Source organism: Schistocerca americana, chromosome 2 (assembly GCF_021461395.2).
Source record: "Schistocerca americana isolate TAMUIC-IGC-003095 chromosome 2, iqSchAmer2.1, whole genome shotgun sequence".
Classification (NCBI taxonomy): Eukaryota; Metazoa; Arthropoda; class Insecta; order Orthoptera; family Acrididae; genus Schistocerca; species Schistocerca americana.
Window position 1 is genome coordinate 110475705 of NC_060120.1, and position 6061 is coordinate 110481765.

Sequence of the window (6061 nt, forward strand, 5' to 3'; positions counted from 1 at the left end):
ATCTCTCCCATTACCGGCCAAATTATTGTGAGGAAAATTTCCTGTTCGACCTGGGGTCTGAACTATGATCTTCGTGTCACTCGTCAGCAACCTGGCCCTGGCCGCAGAGGGATTGCACATGGGTTGCTTTTCATTACTCCCATATTTCAGCGAAGGGCTGTAAATTAATAATTTTTTCATAGTGCGGGGCCACAGTCATAATACATTTCTTTAGAGTCAGTACCGCCATTAGACTGTTGTTTATTTACAGTGTTACATTTACACTTACACAATCATGATTTCGGCTTCAAAGTGCCATTATCAAGTGTTTTAGGTGTTATACATTGGCTAAGATGGCATACTGTCGTATTAAAATACACTATTAGACACAATGTCTAAGATTCAATGTTTCTGGCAGAGCCTACTGCTTTGTTACATTACTGAGTACACCATCTTGACTTAGCCAACTGTCATTCAGTCAAGATGGTGTACTCAGTAATGAAACAAAGCAGTGGGCTCTGCCAGAAATATCGGCTCTTAGGCAAGGTGTCTGATAAAAACTAAACTAAACTCCTCCCGAAAAGGCCATGAAGGCCCAACGGTACTGACCGGCAGCCGTGTCATCCTCAACTCAAAGGCGTCACGGGATGCGGATATGGAGAGGCGTGTGGTCAGCACACCACTCTTCCGGCCGTATGGCAGTTTCCGAGACCGGAGCCGCTACTTCTCAATCAAGTAGCTCCTCAGTTTACCTCAAAGGGGCTCAGTGCACCCCGTTTGCCAACAGCGCTCGGCAGACCGGATGGTCACCCGTCCCAATACTAGCCCATCCCGACAGCGCTTAACTTCGGTGATCTGACGGGAACCGGTGTTACCACTGCAGGAAGGCCGTTGGCCTAAGGTGTCTAATAGTGTATTTTAATACGACAGTATGCCATCTTAGGCAATTTATAACACTTAAAACACCTGATAATGGCACTTTGAAGCCGAAATCATGATTGTGTAAGTGTAAATGTAACACTATAAATAAACAACAGTCTAATGGCGGTACTGACTTTAAAGAGCTGTAAATTAACTACCAAAAAAGAATGCTTGCAGAAAGAATGCTTGCAGCTCATACATAAAGACCTTCTACTTCAAACAATTGATATCAACTAATTCTTCCGTCACTGCTCGCTAGAACACCTCGACAGTTACACAAGAAAAGCACAAAATTGTGTATGTTCTACAGAATTAGTTTACCTGCCCAGTTCTACATCTAGATCTACATCTATATTCTCCAAACCATATTTAAGTGCCTATTAATCAACTCTCGTGCAGCGCGCGGAAAAAACGAACACCTACATCTTTCCGTGCGAGGTCTGATTTACGTTATTTTATTATGAGGATCGTTTCTCCCTATGCAAGTCACCGTGAACAAAATATTTTCGCATTCTGAGAAGAAAGCTGGTGAGTGAAATTTCTTGAGAAGATCCCGCAGCAACGAGAATGGCTTTTGTTTTAATGATGGTTCAAATTCAAATGGCTCTGAGCACTATGGGACTCAAAATCTGAGGTCATCAGTCCCCTAGACTTAGAACTACTTAAACCTAACTAACCTAAGGACATCACACACATCCATGCCCCAGCCAGGATTCGAACCTGCGACCGTAGCAGCAGCGTGGTTCTGGACTGAAGCGCCTAGAACCGCTCGGCGACAACAGCCGGCTTTTAATGATGTCCACCCCAAATCCTACATCATGTCCTTGACACTCTCTCCTCTATCTCTCGATAATATAAAACATGAACTTTCTCGATGAGTTCCGTTAGTCCTATCTGGTAAAGATCATACACCGTGCAGCCGTTGGTCGAAAACAAGTGCGGCCAAGCGTAGTGTAGGCTGTCTCTTTAGCAGATCTGTTGCATCGTCTAAGTGTTCTGCCAATGAAACGCAATCTTTGGTTCGCCTTCCTCACAACATTTTGTATGTGTTCTTTCCGGCTTACGTGGCAATCATCACCGTAACAGACTCACGATGGCCTTGTAAGCCTATAGCCGGTTAAGTAAATGAATGCTGTAGAACATCCACAACTTTGTAGTTTTTCAAGCGGCGTAAGTGGCTACCATATTTAAACCATCATCAGTTCCGAGAACTGAAACGATAACTCCCGTTTGGAAACAGCAGTATAGGGCAGATTTCTTAGAAATATTAAGTTTTCATACGAGATAACTTTTTATCTTTAAAGGATATTCTACGAAACAATGGTTAGACTAACCAGGAACGCTTGAGGGTCTTACATCGGCAACATTCGCCTATTTCACAAGATCAACGCATACTACCAGTTAGGATGGTTGCGGCCCGACGCGTTACGTGACTACCATACGCGATGTCTGCTTCGTGGACTCCTGAGTGAGGGGGCACTGCAGTCCCTCACGTCAGGGGTTAAGTACCTATTCTCTCATTTTAATCGCAGCACCCAGTCCGACTTATCAAATGTCCTCGCTGTGCCCATCCATGAAACAAAACCATTCAAAAACTCATTCTCTGGTTCCAGAATGTAATTTTCACTTGTAACGCATTCAATCTGTATATTGAGCAAGCAGTAAAGGAAACAAAAGAAAAATTCGGAGTAGGTATTAAAATCCATGGAGAAGATATAAAAACTTTGAGGTTCGCCGATGACATTGCAGTTCTGTCAGAGACAGCAAAGGACTTGGAAGAGCAGTTGAACGGAATGGACAGTGTCTTGAAAGGAGGATATAAGATGAACATCAACAAAAGCAAAACAAAGATAATGGAATGTAGTCGAATTAAGTCGGGTGATGCTGAGGGAATTAGATTAGGAAATGAGACACTTAAAGTAGTAAAGGAGTTTTGCTATTTGGGGAGCAATATAACTGATGATGGTCGAAGTAGAGAGGATATAAAATGTAGACTGGCAATGGCAAGGAAAGCGTTTCTGAAGAAGAGAAATTTGTTAACATCGAGTATAGATTTAAGTGTCAGGAAGTCGTTTCTGAAAGTATTTGTATGGTGTGTAGCCATGTATGGAGATTAAAAATCGTAGAGGGAGACCAAGAGATGAATACACTAAGCAGATTCAGAAGGATGTAGGTTGCAGTAGGTACTGGGAGATGAAGAAGTTTGCACAGGATAGAGTAGCATGGAGAGCTGCATCAAACCAGTCTCAGGACTGAAGACCACAACAACAACAACGTATTATTATCTTTACGACGTTTTTCATCGAGCCATATACGTTATCTCGCATGTCTAGCTGCTTCTCTCACACAAGTAGTGATGAAAAATCAGAAATTCAGGGTCGCCACCAGCCCAAGCCCTTCCTAACCATTTAGAAAAAAAACGCTGCTAGAAAATTATTAGTTTAATTACTTTAATAATTTAATTACAAGTATGCAAATTTCTTTAAGTAGCCAGATAAATAGCTCTCCATGTCGTGCATGAAGCAACTTGATTAATTCAGGATTGGAAATCGGAGTAAGTGGGCAAGATCAACACCACAGAATTTATCTTTCACGTAGATTATTTATTGTATCTAAGTATTTGGTTGCACATCCTAACTACACATAACTGGTGCCTGACTAGAAATATTTAAGTAAGAATTACGTGAGAATGTAACAGAGCACAATTTAACTACAGCAAGAAGAAACACATAAAACGGGGATTGGAGACAATGATACTATCATCTCCTTTGCATTCATACCATAAAAATATCTCAGTGAGATTCGCATTACGATTCTCCGCATGCACTATTCTGGACAGAGGTTTAACCAATGCACGAGGTTGTGCGATAATTATTCAACATACTAACTGCGTCTGCTGCTTGCAAACGGCCGAACTAGAGCACGTGGTGCATTCCGAACCAAACTGTTGTGCTGCTTTGTAGAAAGCGCGCGAAAGAACACATATTCTTGCAGAAATTATAGCTCAATAAACAAGCAAACTGTTAATATAAAGCCTATTACGGTGCCGTGCTGGACCACAAGGGTCATTGATTACCAAACACGTGGCACAAAATCGACACACAAAGACAAAAGCATCTTCCACAAAATATACTCACTGGTCATACCGGACTCGAGAGTCCATTACCGCAGCAACATATTTTCGCCATCTGTCCCTGTCTTGGGCTATTTCCTTCCATTCACCTTCAACACCTAGGCTCCTCAAGTCAGCCTTCACATTGTCCTCCCATCTACGCCTCGATCTCCCCACAGCACGTTTTCCTTCTAGGTGCCCTACCTGTACTCTGCGCGTTGCCCTGCCCTCATCCATTCGAGCTACGTGACCCGCCCATCGCAGCCTACGTGATTTAATAATACTGATTATGTCAGGGCTTGAATAGAGTTCTTAAACTTCTTCGTTATGCAGTTTTCGCCACTCTCCGCTAATGTCATCCCTTTTTGCCCCGAAAATTTTCCGCAAAATTTTGTTTTCAAATACTCGAAACGGCTTTTCATTTTGCACAGTGAGAGACCAAGTCTCACACCCATACAGCATAACTGGTAGAATAATAGTTTTGTATATTCTAATCTTTAAATTCCTGGACAATATCCGCGATGGAAGTAATCTATTCAGTGAGAAGTAGTACGCATTTCCCGCCCGTAATCTCTTCTTCAGTTCGGATTCAATCTAATTTCTCGAAGTGATGTCCACGCCTAGATACTTAAATGTGTTCACTTTTTCAAACTGCGTGTCTCCAACTCTTAACATTTCATGATCTACTGCTGTTGGCATTCTAGTAGTAACCAGGTATTTAGTTTTGTCTTCACTTATCCTTAGACCTACATCTTCATTAGCCTTGGTTAACGCATTCGCATTTGCTGTTACAGGTTCTTTCCTATAGCTAATGATGTTTAGATCATCTGCATACCCTAATATCTTAATACACTCCTGGAAATTGAAATAAGAAAACCGTGAATTCATTGTCCCAGGAAGGGGAAACTTTATTTACACATTCCTGGGGTCAGATACATCACATGATCACACTGACAGAACCACAGGCACATAGACACAGGCAACAGAGCATGCACAATGTCGGCACTAGTACAGTGTATATCCACCTTTCGCAGCAATGCAGGCTGCTATTCTCCCATGGAGACGATCGTAGAGATGCTGGATGTAGTCCTGTGGAACGGCTTGCCATGCCATTTCCACCTGGCGCCTCAGTTGGACCAGCGTTCGTGCTGGACGTGCAGACCGCGTGAGACGACGCTTCATCCAGTCCCAAACATGCTCAATGGGGGACAGATCCGGAGATCTTGCTGGCCAGGGTAGTTGACGTACACCTTCTAGAGCACGTTGGGTGGCACGGGATACATGCGGACGTGCATTGTCCTGTTGGAACAGCAAGTTCCCTTGCCGGTCTAGGAATGGTAGAACGATGGGTTCGATGACGGTTTGGATGTACCGTGCACTATTCAGTGTCCCCTCGACGATCACCAGTGGTGTACGGCCAGTGTGGGAGATCGCTCCCCACACCATGATGCCGGGTGTTGGCCCTGTGTGCCTCGGTCGTATGCAGTCCTGATTGTGGCGCTCACCTGCACGGCGCCAAACACGCATACGACCATCATTGGCACCAAGGCAGAAGCGACTCTCATCGCTGAAGAAGACACGTCTCCATTCGTCCCTCCATTCACGCCTGTCGCGACACCACTGGAGGCGGGCTGCACGATGTTGGGGCGTGAGCGGAAGACGGCCTAACGGTGTGCTGGACCGTAGCCCAGCTTCATGGAGACGGTTGCGAATGGTCCTCGCCGATACTCCAGGAGCAACAGTGTCCCTAATTTGCTGGGAAGTGGCGGTGCGGTCCCCTACGGCACTGCGTAGGATCCTACGGTCTTGGCGTGCATCCGTGCGTCGCTGCGGTCCGGTCCCAGGTCGACGGGCACGTGCACCTTCCGCCGACCAGTGGCGACAACATCGATGTACTGTGGAGACCTCACGCCCCACGTGTTGAGCAATTCGGCGGTACGTCCACCCGGCCTCCCGCATGCCCACTATACGCCCTCGCTCAAAGTCCGTCAACTGCACATACGGTTCACGTCCACGCTGTCGCGGCATGCTACCAGTGTTAAAGACTGC

At 45.0% G+C, this 6061-nt stretch overlaps 1 pseudogene; it reads right to left on the minus strand.

The window, feature by feature from the left end:
- Positions 1-757: 757 nt before the first annotated feature.
- LOC124596946 lies at positions 758-875 on the minus strand (annotated as a pseudogene).
- Positions 876-6061: the final 5186 nt, after the last annotated feature.